The sequence below is a fragment of the Triticum urartu genome, chromosome 3 (genome assembly GCF_003073215.2).
Source record: "Triticum urartu cultivar G1812 chromosome 3, Tu2.1, whole genome shotgun sequence".
Lineage (NCBI taxonomy): Eukaryota > Viridiplantae > Streptophyta > Magnoliopsida > Poales > Poaceae > Triticum > Triticum urartu.
Window position 1 is genome coordinate 351,856,904 of NC_053024.1, and position 18,530 is coordinate 351,875,433.

Here is an 18,530-nt window from a genome sequence, read left to right on the forward strand (position 1 = left end):
TTCAATGCGGTTATGCTCTAAGTCATGCTTCGACACGTAAGATATATAGCCGCATCGAGGGCGTTACAATTGATGATCTAGATTGGTGAGTTGTATGTTTTATTTTGGGATATCCTATTGTTCCCTCCGTGTCGCGCAAGCGTGAGGGATTGCCGCTGTAGGGTGTTGCAATACCTTCATTGTTCACTTATAGTGGGTTGCTTGAGTGACAGAAGCATAAACCCGAGTAAGGGGGTTGTTGCGTATGGGATAAAGGGGACTTGATGCTTTAATGCTATGGTAGGGTTTTACCTTAATGATCTTTAGTAGTTGCGGATGCTTGCTAGAGTTCCAATAATAAGTGCATATGATCCAAGAAGAGAAAGTATGTTAGCTTATGGCTCTCCCTCATATGAAATTGCAATGATGACTATCGGTCTGGTTAACAATTGCCTAGGATAATTTCGCACACTGACCCATCATTATTCCACACTCTCTATTTATAATGTTTAGTAATATATTCTAACTTTATGATAACAGCACCTACATTTATATTTTATCTCTCCGATATCATGCAAAGTTATCCTCTTCATACCCACAACGTAGTTGGAAGCAAACATTCATTGTACGTAGAGTCGTATCAGTGGCAGATAGGGCTTGAGAGAATATTGATCTTACATTTTGCTCCTTGTGGGTTCGACACTCCATACTTATCACTTCCACCATTGGGAATTGCTACGATGATTCCCTGCACTTGGGGATTATCAGTGACCCAGGGTCATTTCGGAGAAATCGGGTCGAGTTGCCTCCTGGCTATAAATAACCCACCCCCTACACCATACAGCGGCTTTTGTCGTTTGAGAGAAACCCACCTCCGAAGCATTTGAGAGAGAAATCCTTGCGAGGACAAAGCCCTAAACACCTAGAGCCTAAGAGTGTTAGGCATCACTGATGTCTTTCTGTCTCCGTGACCTGAAGACTTGTTACACTTGACGACTGTGAATCCTCTAGCCGGTTAGGCATCGCGTTCTAAGCATCCAAGAGTCATTCTGGATTGCCGGTGAACGAAGTGTGTGAAGGTTTGGAAGTCTCCATTGAATACTTACCGAAGTGATTGGGTGAGGACCGTGTGTCCTTACCTCAAGGGTAATAAGGTGAAGGCACGGTCTTTTGAGTTGAATCTCAGCCTTCCTAACCAGACATATAGTTGTCATAGCAAGTGGAACTGGTCCAACAAATCCTTGTCCTCACCAAGCAACTGGTTCTATCCTTTACCTCTTTTTACTTACAGTTTGTCTTCGTGGAGTCATTGCCTGCTTGCATGATCTGATTGACTTTATTGTGTGAAGAATCTTGTTGTTTGGCTTCATATTATCTTCGATCCTGATCCATACTACCTAGCCGCTGATAGTGTTCATGCTTTCACTTCATTGCTTACTTGACTATGGCTTGTCTAGTGTAGTCTACCTTCTGCTGCATATCTATAGGTTCATTTCTACTATTTGTCTTCAAAGCCCCCGTGTTTTGAAGACTTTCATAGAAATCGCCTATTCACCCCCCCCTCTAGTCAATAACTAGCACTTTCAATTGGTATCAGAGCAAGGTGCTCCCTTCTTCTATGTGATTCGGTTTAACCACCTGGTGTTTTAGCTATGTCGACTGCAGGGGTAATCAAAGTCTCCGTTGCGTGCCCTGTCTTCGATGTCACTGATTATCCCTACTGGAAGAATAAGATGCGCATGCATCTTGAAGCCATTGATGTCAACATATGGTATGTCGTCAATAACGGAGTTCCCAAGGCCGGTGAAGGTGTCACCCCTGCTGATGTCAAGAAGTTCATTCAACTGGATTCTACTGCCAAGAACATCATCTGTGGTCATCTGACCAAAGGACAGTATGGTCATGTGAGTGCTCTGGAAACTGCGAAGCTAGTATGGGACTAGCTCTCCAAGGTCAACAAAGGCATCTCAACCTAGAGAGACTCAAGGGTCAGTGTTCCTCGCAACCTCTTCAACCGCTTCAAGTGAAATGACAATGAGAATGTTCAGCTGACGTTTGATCGCCTCACTGACATCACAAGTGAGCTTCATGCACTCGGCGCGACTAAGATCACCAAGCATGAAATTTTCAAGACACTCTTGAGATCACTCGACAACTCATTTGACACCCTGACCCTAATGATTCAAGAACACCCTGACTTCAAGACTCTCGATCCGTCTGACATACTTGAGAGGCTCAACACACTTGAGTTCCAGTTATCTGAGAAAAGAGATATCTATGGTCCCAACTATGGTCGAACTTGTGCTTTGAAGGCAAAGGCTGTTTCCTCATCTAAAGAAGAATCTGACTGCAGCTCTAAGGATCCTGAAGACATTGGAAAGGAAGTTGCCATGTTAGTGAAGAAGTTCCAGAGGTTCACCAAGAAGAAAGGGTTCAGATAGTCTTCGAGATCTAGCTCAAGAAATGATGAAGCTTCCTCCCATGACTACAAGAAGAGAATGTGCCACAAGTGCAAGAAACCTGGTCACTACATCTCTGAATGTCCTCAATGGGACAATGAGAACAACAACAAGAAGAAGAGCAAGGAATATTATTCTAATGACAAGAAGAAGAAGAAGAAATCCTCAAAGTCTTCTTCCAAGTCTTCGTCGAAGTCTTCATCATACAAGAAGAGCTCATCTAGAAAGGCTCATGCGTTTGTTGGCAAGGAGATGCATTCAGAGGAGGAGTCTGCATCTGAGGAGGTGGAGGTGGAGTCTGAAAAGGAATCTGATTCAGGCGTGGAAAGCCTGGCTCTAGCTTCAGCATACGTCGCCAAGTCCATCTTCAACACTGAAGACAATGGCCTCATCACCAACGCTGATGCTAATGATGAGGATGACTCTGCACCCTCATACTGCTTCATGGCACGTGGTGCCAAGGTAAACTCACGCGATGCTTACTTTCAAACATCAAGTCAAGATGACTCTGAATGTAAATATAAACCTAGCTACATAACACTTGCTAAAATTGCAAGTGAACAACAGAATTCCATGGAACATATTCAAAAACTATCAGACAAAAGCGATGACCTGTTGGACGCGGAAATAACCTGATCTCAGTCCTTAATTGAAGACATCAAAAATCTTCATGTTAAGTACGAAGAACTTGAAAGTCGTCATGAAACGCTCTCAACTACTCATGAAAAGCTCTCATATGATTATATTCAAAGGAAGCAAGAGCTTGAGAACTTGAGATCGGCTCATGAAGATCTTCAAAAGGAGAACGAGTCACTCCACGCTCAACAGATCAGTTCCCCTCAGGAAGGATTCGAACCACCATGTCTAAAATGTCTTGAGCGTGATAATGTTGTCTCTGTTGCTAAATGTTGTACTGCAGCTACTATTGCAATGTCTTCAACTGCTGATGTGGTAAGTAACCCCTCTGTTGAGGATATCACTACTATTGCTGATGATAATGCCAGGTTGAAGACATTTCTTGAGACAGAATGTACAAAAGTCTCAAAGGGCATCATACACTATGTGATGTCCTCAAGAAATAGATTCTGAACCGAAACCCTAGGAAAGAGGGTGTTGGGTTCGAGAGGAAAATGAATGTTGATGCTTCTTACTGGAAGCCTGAGCAGTACCCCAAAACCACATGGGTTGCTGCAAAGGGACCTTCAGTGGATCCATCTACCTTATCTGGCTTCACTTGTGCTAACCCGATTATCACTGATGAATCCTTTGATGCAAACTATAAACTGTTTAAGAATCAGAATGGTGAAGTGTTTGCCAGTTATACTGGTACTAACTGCAGGAATGGACCACCTTTGAAGAAGATCTGGGTGCCCAAGAGTTTTCTTGAAAATCTTTAGGTGAATGTCATCATGACACCACCTGGCAAGAAGATTCACCAAAGTCACCCTAACACCAATGTTTTGCAGGGAAACCATACTCAGGCCTATGAATATGAGTGTGTTTCATCAAACCGCCATGTTCATAAGACCAAGAACTACTCTGCTTATTCTTATGAGTATTATTCATCTCCTGCAAGGCTATTTGCTAGGGCTCCAAAGCCGAAGTTCTCAGATGCTGCACTTAGAGTCATTGCTTCGAAGCCACCCCCGAAAATGTGGGTGGTTAAGAAAACTTGACTCTCTTTTGTAGGGAAGGCTCTCCAGCCGGAAATCAAAGGCATCTCATGCTTATGCTTGGGACCTAAAACATCTTGTGGGGCACAAGATAAAATGCCCAAATGGTCTTACTATGTACTTTGTTCCTGGTTTTCTTGACAGTCATCCGATCTGCCCTAACCTGGATCTGAACTTTGATAATATAAGTGTTCGTCAAATGTTTATGCTTCACATTTCCCTTGGTGAAGCCTATCCCCCTAACTGCACTGTAGGGTACGATACCAAAGGCTTCTGAATGGATTATGGACAGTGGATGCACTAACCACATGACTGGTGATCGAAGTATTCTCATGGACTCAACCTTACATCCATCTGACAAGAGTAACATCACATTTGCTGACACTGGTAAAAGAAAGGTATTGGTTATAGGTAGAGTTGCAATCTCAAAGGATCAGCACATGGATAAAGTGATGCTTGTTGAATCCCTTGGTTTCAACTAAATGTTTGTCTCAATGCTTTGTGATCTGAATATGGTAGTGATATTTGGAAAGTATCATTGCCTTGGCTTATGGAATCTGACAAATCTCTAGTCTTTGAAGGATATCGAAAGGACGATTTGTAGATGCTAGATTTCTAGCAAAGGCGTCAGAATGTTGGCTCTGGCATCGGAGGCTAGGGCATGCTGGCATGAGGAATTTGTACACACTCGCGAAGAAGAAACATGTCGTAGGCATCGAGGGCGTCAAGTTCAAGAAGGATCATCTGTGTGGTGCCTGCGAAGCTGGAAATATGACAAGGGCCAAGCATCCCTTGAAGACAATCATGACGACATCTCAACCTTTCGAGCTTCCTCACATGGACTTATTTGGCCCTACTCACTACACTACTCTTACAACCACTGCTTGTCTCTATGGTTTCATCATTGTTGATGATTACTCAAGATATACCTGGGTGCATATAATTCTCTAAAAAACTGAAGTGCAGGATGTCTTCAGACGATTCGCCAATCGTGCCATGACGAACTATGGCATCAAGATCAAGCACATCAGAAGTGACAACGACACAGAGTTCAAAAACACCAGCCTCGACACTTATGTTGATACATTGGGCATCACTCATGAGTTCTAAGCTCCATACACACCTCAATAGAATGGCATCGTGGAGCCCAAGAACAAAACTCTTATTGAGATGGCTTGGACGATGCTTGATGAATACAAGACTCCAAGGAAGTTCTGGCCTGATGCCATTGATACTGCATGCCATGTCATCAACCGAGTTTATCTTCACAAGCTTCTAAAGAAGAGATCATATGAGCTACTGACTGGTAAGAAGCCAAACGTCAGTTACTTTAGAGTATTTTGTGCTAGGTGCTGGATCAAGGATCCGCATCACACTTCAAAATTTGCACCAAAAGCACATGAAGGTTTTATGCTTGGTTATGAAAAGGATTCGCACTCCTACAGAGTGGTTGAAACTATGGATGTGCGGTTCGATGAAACTAACGGCTCGCAAAGAGAGCACCTGCCAAATGTGCTAGATGAAGTCTCACGTAGTGAATCCATCAAGCTTATGGGTACTAGAGAAATCATACCTTCAGAGGCACAGGCTGAAGAAGAACTTATCATTTCCGCACCAAGTCAACCTGAAGACACTACTCAGCCTGAAGCTAATGCTGACGACGAAGACAATGAGCAGCAAGGGCAAAATCTTCATCCAGTTCATCCTCATGTTGGAAATGAAGTATAGATGCAGAAGATAATTGATAGCATCAATGCACCTGGTCCCCTCACTCGTTCAAGAGCAACACCGCTAGCAAATTTCTATGGGCACTCTGCATTTGTCTCTATATTTGAACCCAAGAAATTTGTTGAATCCTTCATGGAACCTGAATGGATTCAAGCGATGCAAGAAGAGCTTCAACAGTTCGAGCTGAACAATGTGTGGGAATTGGTCAAGCGTCCTGATCCTCGCAAGCACAACATCATAAGCACCAAATGGATCTATCGCAACAAACAAGATGAGCATGGTCAATTAGTCAGAAACAAGGCTCGTCTCGTTGCTCAAGGATACACTTAAGTTGAAGGGATCGAATTTGATGAAATATTTGCTCCGGTGGCTAGGCTTGAAGCCATTCTCATACTGCTAGCGTATGCCAACCATCACAACATCCTCCTGTACAAAATGGATGTGAAGAGTGCCTTTCTCAATAGCAGGATTGAAGAAGAAGTGTATGTTTCAGAACCTCCTGGCTTTGAAAACCCAAAACATCCTGACATGGTATACAAGCTCAATAAGGCACTGCATGGCCTTAAACAAGCCCCTCGCGCTTGGTATGACACACTAAAAGACTTCCCGAAGAGCAAAGTCTTCAAACCTGGTTCCCTGGATCCCGCTCTCTTCAAGAAGACATACGATGGCGAACTGTTTGTATGCCAGATCTATGTGGATGACATTAGCTTCGGCTGCACTGACAAGAAATACAGTGATGAGTTTGGACACATGATGCAAGAGCAATATCTGATGTCCATGACGGGTGAGCTGAAATTCTTCCTTGGTCTTCAAATCTTTCAGCAAATCAATGACATCTTCACATATCAAGAGAAATACCTCAAAGATTTCCTGAAGAAGTTTGGAATGCAAGACTGCAAAGGATACACGATGCCAATGCCAACCAAAAGTCATCTGGGCCCCGACGACAATGGTAAAGAGTTCCATCGAAAGGTATACCTCTCCATGATTGGTTATTTACTCTACTTGTCTGCATCTAGGCCAGATATAATGCTTAGCGTTTGCATGTGTGCCCGATTCCATGCGGCACCAAAGGAGTCGCATCACTTAGCTGTGAAGCGAATTCTTCGATATTTTGCTTTCACCCCAACACTAGGATTATGGTATCCAAAGGGCTCAGCGTTTGATCTAATTGGATTCTCATATGCTGATTATCCTGGTGACAAGGTTGATCGCAAGTCTACATCGGGCACATGTCACTTTCTTGGACGATCTCTTGTCTGTTGGTCTTTAAAGAAGCAGAACTGTGTGTCTCTCTCCATTGCTGAATCTGAATACATTGTTGCGCTCAGCTTCTATGGATGAAGCAAACTCTCAAGGACTATGGCATCCATCTAAAGCAAGTGCCACTCTACTGTGACAATGAAAGCACCATGAAGATTGCCAACAACATAGTTCAGCATTCGAAGACAAAGCACATAGATCTGTCATCACTTTCTTGGAGATCATGTCATGAAGGAAGATATTGATATCATTCATGTCAACACAGAAGAGCAAGTGGCAGATGTCTTCACAAAGCCCTTGGATGAGAAATGGTTTTGCAAGTCGCGGTGTGTGCTAAATATCTTAGAATCCTCAAATGTCATGTGATTGGACACATATCCTAACGCTTATGCATGTTGATGACTTAGATGTGCAACACACGATGTAACGTATATCTTCAATCTATGAAGACATACATTCTAAGTGTGAATTCATTAACGCAGAATTTGACTTCGGAGTGCCACGATAATTGTGCGCCGTGTCTGGGTCTAATACTTCCTATACGGTGGGTAACGCCACCACCAAACTCTTGTTTAAAGTATTTTTATTGGCATCACATTTGCACAGTCTTCGCATTTGGTTTGTCTTCAACACTGATTTGGTGTCATGTTTAACTTCACAGGGTTGAGTTGGTCTGATATATATATATACACATATATACGTGTTCTGTCCTCTACAGGATTCACTTATAGCTATGTCTTCATGATTGAATTTTTTTCCTGAACTAAGTGAATGTGATCAGACCCTAACCTCTTCTATGCTTCTACCTCAAACTCTATCTGTCCAAATCATATGCATTCTATTGAAACCTGTCATTTGTCTTCTCTGTGTCCTTGTCAGTTGACGACAAAGAGACAAACTTTTAAATATGTTTTTAATGGCATATCCTTTTTGCCTGAATTCCAGAGAAGCCAGAATGACCACCCGACAATACAGGCGTGTGTGGGAACATGGAACGACTTCCAATGAGTTGCATGCATGCCATGTGTCCTTCAGATGTGAACCGCCAGGGGCACCTACGTAATAACGCTGTGGCGTCCTTTTCCTTATAAATACACACCTCGACCGCTCATTATATCTTCTTCCACCTCTTCTCCTCGCACCAAAACCATAGCGCCTCCGCTAGCTCACGTCGACGACGAAGACGAAGCGCTTAGCTACCGCGACATCTTCGATGTCGTCCTCACGCCGGCCGCGGACCTCGTCCTCTCCACCGCCGCCGTAGGTGTCTTCCATCGCTGATGTCTACTATGCAACCTTCTTATTGTAGACGTTGTTAGGCCTCCAAGTGTAGAGGTTTGTAGGACGGTAGCAAATTTCCCTCAAGTGGATGAAATAAGGTTTATCAATCCGTGGGAGGCATAGGTTGAAGATGGTCTCTCTCAAACAACCCTGCAACCAAATAACAAAGAGTCACTTGTGTCCCCAACACGCCCAATACAATGGTAAATTGTATAGGTGCACTAGTTCGGCGAAGATATGGCGATACAATTGCAATACGGATGATAGATATGAGTATTTGTAATCTGAAAATATAAAAACAACAAGGTAACTAATGATAAAAGTGAGCGTAAATGGTATTGCAATGCTAGGAAACTAGGCCTAGGGTTCATACTTTCACTAGTGCAAGTCCTCTCAACAATAATAACATAATTGGACCATATAACTATCCCTCAACATGCAACAAAGTGTCACTCCAAAGTCACTAATAGCGGAGAACAAATGAAGAGATTATTGTAGTGTACGAAACCACCACAAAGTTATCCTTTCTAATCTATCTATTCAAGAGTCCGTAGTAAAATAACACGAAGCTATTCTTTCTGTTCAATCTGTCATAGAGTTCGTACTAGAATAACACCTTAAGACACATATCAACCAAAACCCTAATGTCACCTAGATACTCCAATGTCACCTCAAGTATCCTTGGGTATGATTATACGACATGCATCACACAATCTCAGATTCATCTATTCAACCAACACAAAGAATTTCAAAGATTGCCCCAAAGTTTCTACGGGAGAGTCAAGACAAAAATGTGTGCCAACCCCTATGCATAAGTTCACAAGGTCACGGAACTCGCAAGTTGATCACCAAAACATACATCAAGTGGATCACGTGATATCCCATTGTCACCACAAATAAGCACATGCAAGACATACATCAAGTGTTCTCACAAGAGAGTGGAGGGGGAGAAACATCATAAGATCCAACTATAATAGCAAAGCTCGCGATAAATCAAGATCGTACCACCTCAAGAACTATAATAGCAAAGCTCGTGATATAAAACACATAGCTACTGGTACATACCCTCAGCCCTGAGGGTGAACTACTCCCTCCTCGTCATGGATAGCGCCGGGATGATGAAGATGGCTAGTGGAGAGGGATTCTCCCCCCGGCAGGGTGCCAAAACAGGTCTAGATTGGTTTTCGGTGGCTACGGAGGCTTCTGGCGGTGGAACTCCCAATATATTCTGCTTCCCGATGTTTTTAGGGTATATGGACATATATAGGTGAAAGAAGTCAGTCAGGGGATCCACGAGGGGCCCACGAGGGTGGGGGGCGCGCCTCCCTGCCTCGTGGCTTCCTCGAAGCTTCCCTGACATGTACTCGAAGTCTCCTCGATTGCTTCCATTCCAAAAATTACTCTCCCGAAGGTTTCATTCCGTTTGGACTCCGTTTGATATTCCTTTTCTCCGGAACACTGAAATAGGCAAGAAAACAACAATTTGGGCTGGGCCTCCGGTTAATAGGTTTGTCCCAAAAATAATATAAAACTGTTTAGTAAACCCCATAAACATCCAAAACAGATAATATAATAGCATGAATACTTTGTAAATTATAGATACGTTGGAGACGTATCAGCATCCCCAAGCTTACTTCCTGCTCGTCCTCGAGTAGGTAAATGATAAAAGAAATAATTTATGAAGTGTGAATGCTAGCAGGTGCACAAGTTTGATCAATGATAATTTCAATGACCTTTTCTAGCATCATCATATGTCATAACAGTAGCTCAATTAATAGGACTTCCCATGATCAAGTAACAAGCTATTCGCATGTTAAAGTATAGATCATAAACTTTTTGAAAACTAACAAACCATGTTATTAGTCATCAAACAATTACAATTCATCTTATTTTCAGGAAGGCTCTATGTCAGATCTTTGATTCAGCAAACTTCACATACTCAACTATCATTTAGTCTTTCACAATTGCTAACACTCACGTGAGATTTATGGGTTCAAAGTTTTAATCAGACACAGAGAAAGATAGGGGCTTATAGATTCGCCTCCCAACCTTTTACCTCAAGGGTAATATCAACAATAATAGTTCATGATGCCTTATATCCAATTGGATATATATACATCAGGATCTTTCCAACACAATGTGCTTGCCAAAGGATAAAATGTAAAAAGGAAAGGTGAAGAACCATGACTCTTGCATAAGGTATAAGGCAAGAATAAAAGATAAGCCCTTCTCAGAGGGAAGCAGAGGTTGTCATGCGCTTTTATAGTTGGATGCACAAAATCTTAATGCGAAAGAACATCACTTTATATTGCCACTTGTGATAGGGACCTTTATTATCCAGTCTGTCGCTTTTATTGCTTCCACATCAAAAGATCGTATAAAGCTTATTTTCTCCACACTAATAGATCATACATATTTATAGAGCAATTTTTATTGCATGCACCAATGAAAACTTACTTGAAGGATCTTACTCAATCCATAGGTAGGTATGGTGGACTCTCATGGCAATACTGGTTTAAAGGATGTTTGGAAGAACAAGTAGTATCTCTACTTGGTGCAAAGAATTGGCTAGCATGAGGGAGAAAGGCAAGCTCAGCATGTTGAATGATCCATGACAATATACTTTATTTCAGATATAAGAAAACATAACCCATTACGTTGTCTTCCTTGTCCAACATCAACCTTTTAACATGTCATATTTTAATGAGTGCTCACAATTACAAAAGATGTCCAAGATAGTATATTTATATGTGAAATCTCTCTTCCCTCAATATTCTTTCATGAATTGTTCAAGTGACCAATACAATGTTTGCTAACCTTAAATAAACTTACCACATCTACTTCTTATATGTGAAGTCATTACTCCCCATGGGATAAGCATAGGAAACATATATACTTTCAGATTTATTATATTCAGTTCATTCAACCATTCACTCATAGGACATATGTGAAGCACGTGAATGAATAACAAACTACTCCAAAAGATATAAGTGAAGATCAATGAGTAGTTAAATAATTATTTAGCTATGTGAAGACTCTCCAATTTAATAATTTAAGATCTTGATACTTTATTCAAACAGAAAGCAAAACAAAATAAAATGACATCTAATAATAGCAACCATCATGTGACGAAGCAAAAACTTAGGATCAACCGATACTAACCGATAGTTGTTGAAGAAGAAAGGTGGGATCCCAACCGGGGAATCCCCAAGCTTAGACGCTTGAGACTTCTTGAAAAATTATCTTGGGATGCCTTGGGCATCCCCAAGCTTGAGCTTCTGTGTCTGCTTAATTCCTCTCATATCATGGTCTCCCTAAATCTCAAAAGCTTCATCCACACAAAACTCAACAAGGACTCGTGAGATAAGTTAGTATAAACCAAGGCAAAAACCTTATCATACTCTTCTGTAGAAAATCACTCAAATTATTAATAAACATTGCATACTAAATGCCTCCGCATATTTAATAGTCCTATCCTGAATAGAATCATTAAACAAGAAAACATATGCAAACAATGCAAATATAACAGCAATCTACCTAAACAGGACAGTCTGTGAAGAATGCAGCAAGATCCATACTTACCTAGCTCCAAAAATTATGAAAGAAAATTCCAACCGTAGTAAATTTATCAAATCTTATTATGCAAAAGGTTTCAACATTTTATCACATTCTGACTTTTCTAGGGAATTTTTGCAACAGTGGTAAACTTTGTGTTTTCAAACAGCAACATGTAGACTTGAAAAATAGGCATAGTAAAGGCCATCAATGCCACTTTTATTGAAATAAAAGATGCAAAACATTGTTTTTAATAATAGCAATCAAATCCTCACAAAATAAATTGACGCTCCAAGCAAAACACAGATCATGTGGTGAATAAAAATATAGCTCCAAGTAAAGTTACCGATGAACGAAGACGAAAGAGGGGATGCCTTCCGGGGCATCCCCAAGCTTAAGCTCTTGGTTGTACTTGAATATTACCTTGGGGTGCCTTGGGCATCCCCAAGATCAGGCTCTTACCACTCCTTATTCCGTATTCCATCGAATCTATACCCAAAACTTGAAAACTTCACAACACAAAACTTAACAGAAAACTGCTGAGCTCCGTTAGTAAAAGAAAACAAACCACCACTTCAAGGTAATTTAATAAACTCATTATTTATTTATATTAGTGTTAAACCTACTGTGTTCCAACTTTTCTATGGTTCATAAACTCTATTACTAGCCATAGATTCATCAAAATAAGCAAACAACACACGAAAAACAAAATCTGTCAAAAACAGAACAATCTGTAGTAATCTGTAGGTTTCCAATACTTCTGGAACCCCAAAAATTCTAAAATAAATTGCTGGACGTGAGTAATTTATCTATTAATCATCTGAAAAAATAATTAACTAAATATCACTCTCCATTAAAAAATGGAAGCAAATCTCGTGAGCGCTAAAGTTTCTGTTTTTACAGCAAGATGGCAAAGACTTTCCCCAAGTCTTCCCAAAGGTTCTACTTGGCACAAACACTAATTAAAATATAAACCCGCATCTAAACAGAGGATAGATAAATTATTTATTAATAAAGAGGATCAAAAGACAAAGAACAAAAATGAAATTGGGTTGCCTCCCAACAAGCGCTTACGTTTAACGCCCCTAGCTAGGCATGATGATTTCAATGATGCTCACATAAAAGATAAGAATTGAAACATAAAGAGAGCATCATGAAGAATATGAATAGCACATTTAAGTCTAACCCACTTCCTATGAATAGGGATTTTGTGATCAAACAATTTATGGGAACAATAATCAACTAGCATAGTAAGGCAAAACAAGCATAACTTTAAAACATTAAGCACATAGAGAGGAAACATGATATTATTGTAATTCCTACAAGCATATGTTCCTCCCTCATAATAATTTTCAGTAGAATCATGAATGAATTCAATAATGTAACCATCACATAAAGCATTCTTTTCATGATCTACAAGCATAGAAAATTTACTACTCTCCAACTAGGCAAAATTCTTCTCATTCGGAATAGTGGGAGTATCATAAGAAAATCGAATGCTATAAATTGTTTCCACATTAAAAGAATAATATTCAGGAAAAGGGTAATCATGATCATGACAAGTCTTAATATAATCATCACTACTTTTTATAGCATATGTGTCATCACAATAATCATCATAAGTAGCAACTTTGTTCTCATCATAATTAATTGAAACCTCTTCCAACATATTTGAATCATTACTAAATACAGTCATGACCTCTCCAAATCCACTTTCATAATTGTCAAAATAATATTCAACATCCTCCAAAATAGTGGGATCATTACTTACTAAAGTTGACACTCTTCCAAACCCACTTTCATCAATATAACCATCATAAATAGGAGGCATGCTATCATCATAATAAATTTGCTCGTCAAAACTTGGGAGACTAAAAATATCATCTTCATCAAATTTAGCATCCCCAAGCTTGGGACAAACATTAATTGCAGCAAATACATTCTCAAACATGTCATTCTCATCAAACATAGCATCCGCAAGCTTGGGCCTTTTCATATCATAAGCATAATCACTCTCATCATTAATAGTATGGATAGCACCAATAGTATAACAATTATAATCATCACAATGAGTAATAGGAGCAACATCATTTGGGAGGGGTACATTTTTAAGTTGGCTTCTCTGTCTTTTCTTTTTCTTCTTCACATCATGTGTGGGTTCAATCCTCTTTTCGGTGCTCCTTATTAATGAGATTGGTTGAATAGGAGGATCCTCCTCGTTACCTGATTCATCATAAGAAATAATAGGAGAATATTGGGAAGTCTCTTCCCTTTCAGTAGTATTCTCTTCATCTTCTATTTGTTTTCTTGTCTTTATGTAATTGGCAATATGAGGATTTTCAATGAAATTCATCGCACAATACATAAAAATTTCTTCTAGATCAGAATCAAGAAATCTATCAAGATTAAATTTTGGAATACCCTCATTTATACGTTTCATTTCTTCATACCCAAAAAGAAGACTAAGCTCTTTATGATGCTCAAGGGTAATCAAGTTATCATTATTTTTGGACATGATTTGATCATGAAACAAATAGCATTGGAGCTTTAAATGACCATGTTTATTGCAAAGTTCACAAGGATGGCGATAAATATTGAATCTTTCAGCACAATCATCTAGCCTTTCTTGCAACCATTTAGTTTCCAAATACTTATGCCTCTTGCAAAATCTATCTTCCCTATTTGGTGTTTGCTTGCAAAATCTATCTTCCACAAAATTGACATGCTTATAAGAGACATTTTCATCATGACACACTCAAAGACTTCCTGAAGAGCAAAGGCTTCAAACCTGGTTCCCTGGATCCCACTCTCTTCACGGAGACATGCGATGGTGAACTGTTTGTATGCCAGATCTATGTGGATAACATTAGCTTCGGCTACACTAACAAGAGATACAGTGATGAGTTTGGACATATGATGCAAGAGCAATATCAGATGTCCATGATGGGTGAGCTGAAATTCTTCCTTGGTCTTCAAATATGTCAGCAAAGCAATGACATCTTCATATCTCAAGAGAAATACCTCAAAGATTACCTGAAGAAGTTTGGAATGCAAGACTGCAAAGGATACACGACGCCAACGCCAACCAAAAGTCATCTAGGCCCCGACGACAATGATAAAGAGTTCGATCAAAAGGTATACCACTCCATGATTGGTTATTTACTCTACTTGTCTGTATCTAGGTCAGATATAATGCTTAGCGTTTGCATGTGTGCTCGATTCCAAGCGGCACCAAAGGAGATGCATCACTTAGCTGTGAAGCGAATTCTTCCATATTTGGCTCACACCCCAACACTAGGATTATGGTATCCAAAGGGCTCAGAGTTTGATCTAATTGGATTCTCAAATGTTGATTATTCTTGTGACAAGGTTGATCACAAGTCTACATCAGGCACATGTCACTTTCTTGGACAATCTCTTGTCTGTTGGTCTTCAAAGAAGAAACACTATGTGTCTCTCTGCACTGCTGAATCTTAATACATTGTTGTTGGATCTTGCTGTGCTCAGCTTCTACGGATGAAGCAAATTCTCAAGGACTATGGCATCCGTCTGTAGCAAGTGCCACTCTACTGTGACAATGACAGCGCCATCAAGATTTCCAACAACCTAGTTCAGCATTCGAAGACAAAGCACATTCAGATCCGTCATCTCTTTCTCAGAGATCATGTCATGAAGGAAGATATTGATATCATTCACGTGAACACGGAAGAGCAATTGGCAGATATCTTCACAAAGCCCTTGGATGATAAATGGTTTTGCAAGTTGCGGTGTTAGCTAAATATCTTAGAATCCTCAAATGTCCTGTGATTGGACACACATCCTAACGCTTATGCATGTTCATGACTTAGACGTGCAACACACGAAGTAACGTATATCTTCAATCCATGAAGACATACATTCGAAGTGTGAATACATTAACGCGCAATTTGACTTCGGAGCACCACGCTAATTGTGCACCGTGTCTGGGTCTATTACTTCCTATACGGTGGGTAACGCCACCACCAAACTCTTGTTTGAAGTATTTTTATTGGTGTCACATTTGCATAGTCTTCGCATTTCGTTTGTCTTAAACACTCATTTGGTGTCATGTTTATCTTCACAGGGTTGAGTTTGTCTAATGTATATATACATATATACGTGTTCTGTCCTCTACAACATTCACTTATAGCTATGTCTTCATGATTGAATTTCATCTTGAACTAAGTGAATGTGATCGGACCCTAACCTCTTCTATGCTTCTACCTCAAACTCTATCTGTCCAAATCATATGCATTCTGTTGAAACCTTTCATTTGTCTTCTCTGAGTCCTTGTCAGCTGACGACAAAGAGATAAACGTTTAAATATGTTTTAATGCAATATCGTTTTTGCCTGAATACCGGAGAAGCCGGAACGACCACCCGACAATCCAGGCGTGCGTGGGAACCTGGAACAACTTCCAATGAGTTGCATGCATGCCAGGTGTCCTTCAGATGTGAACCGCCAGGGGCACCTGCGCAATAATGTTGTGCCATCCCTATCCTTATAAATACACACCTCACGGCGGTCATCATATCTTCTTCCACCTCTTGTCCTTGCACCAAAACCCTAGCGCCTCCGCTAGCTCGCGTCGACGCCGGAGACGAAGCGCTTAGCTACCGCGACATCTTCGACGCCGTCCTCACGCCGGCTGCGGACCTCGTCCTCTCCACCGCCGCCATAGGTGTCTTCCGTCGATGATGCCTACTACGCAACCTTCTTCTTCAAGACATTGTTGGGCCTCCAAGTGTAGAGGTTTGTAGGACAGTAGCAAATTTCACTCAAGTGGATGAGCTAAGGTTTATCAATCCATGGGAGGCGTAGGTTGAAGATGGTCTCTCTCAAACAACCCTGTAACCAAATAACAAAGAGTCTCTTGTGTCCCCAACACACCCAATACAATGGTAAATTGTATAGGTGCACTAGTTCGGCGAAGAGATGGTGATACAAGTGCAATATGGATGACAGATATGAGTATTTGTAATCTGAAAATATAAAAACAGCAAGGTAACTAATGATAAAAGTGAGCGTAAATGGTATTGCAATGCTAGGAAACAAGGCCTAGGGTTCATACTTTCACTAGTGCAAGTCCTCTTAACAATAATAACATAATTGGATCATATAACGAACCCTCAACATGCAACAAAGAGTCACTCCAAAGTCACTAATAGCGGAGAACAAATGAAGAGATTATTGTAGTGTACGAAACCACCACAAAGTTATCCTTTCTGATCTATCTATTCAAGAGTACGTAGTAAAATAACATGAAGCTATTCTTTCCGTTCAATCTATCATAGAGTTCGTACTAGAATAACACCTTAAGACATAGATCAACCAAAACCCTAATGTCACCTAGATACTCCAATGTCACCTCAAGTATCCGTGGGTATGATTATACGATACGCATCACACAATCTCAGATTCATCTATTCAACCAACACAAAGAACTTCAAAGAGTGCCCCAAAGTTCCTATTGGAGAATCAAGACGAAAACGTGTGACAACCCCTATGCATAAGTTCACGAGGTCACGGAACTCACAAGTTGATCACCAAAACATACATCAAGTGGATCACGTGATATCCCATTGTCACCATAGATAAGCTCATGCAATACATACATCAAGTGTTCTCAAATCCTTAAAGACTCAATCCGATAAGATAACTTCAAAGGGAAAACTCAATTCATCACAAGAGAGTAGAAGGGGAGAAACATCATATGATCCAACTATAATAGCAAAGCTCGCAATACATCAAGAGCGTACCACCTCAAGAACATGAGAGAGAGAGATATCAAACACATAGATACTTGTACATACCCTCAGCCCCGCGGGTGAACTACTCCCTCCTCATCATGGAAAGCGCCGAGATGATGAATATGGCCACCGGAGAGGGATTGCCCCCTCCGGCAAGGTGTCGGAACGGGTCTAGATTGGTTTTCGGTGGCTACGGAGGCATCTGGCGGCGGAACTCCCGATCTATTATGCTCGCCGATGTTTTTAGGGTATATGAACCTATATAGGTGAAAGAAGTCGACCAGGGGAGCCACGAGGGGCCCACGAGGGTGGGGGCGCGCCCAGGGGGTAGGGCGTGCCTCCCTGCCTCGTGGCTTCCTCGAAGCTTCCCTGACATCTACTCCAAGTCTCCTGGATTGCTTCCGTTCCAAAAATAACTCTCCCAAAGGTTTCATTCCGTTTGGACTTCGTTTGATATTCCTTTTCTTTGAAACACTGAAATAGGCAAGAAAACAAGAATTTGGGTTAGGCCTCCAGTTAATAGGTTAGTCCCAAAAATAATATAAAAGTGTTTAGTAAAGCCCATAAACATCCAAAACAGATAGTATAATAGCATGAATACTTCGTAAATTATAGATACGTTGGAGACGTATCAGTCGCCAAGTTATGGCGCAGGAGATTGAACTACTCGGCCTCTCTCCATATCATCTAGCAGTTCGTCAAGCGTTAATTAAAACTTACTTTTTACTGCCCTTTTGATTCGTCAAATCCATTCACTTCAACCAAAAGTAGTTTCTTCACTTTCATATCTGGATCTGTCCATGTCTACATCTCATATCAT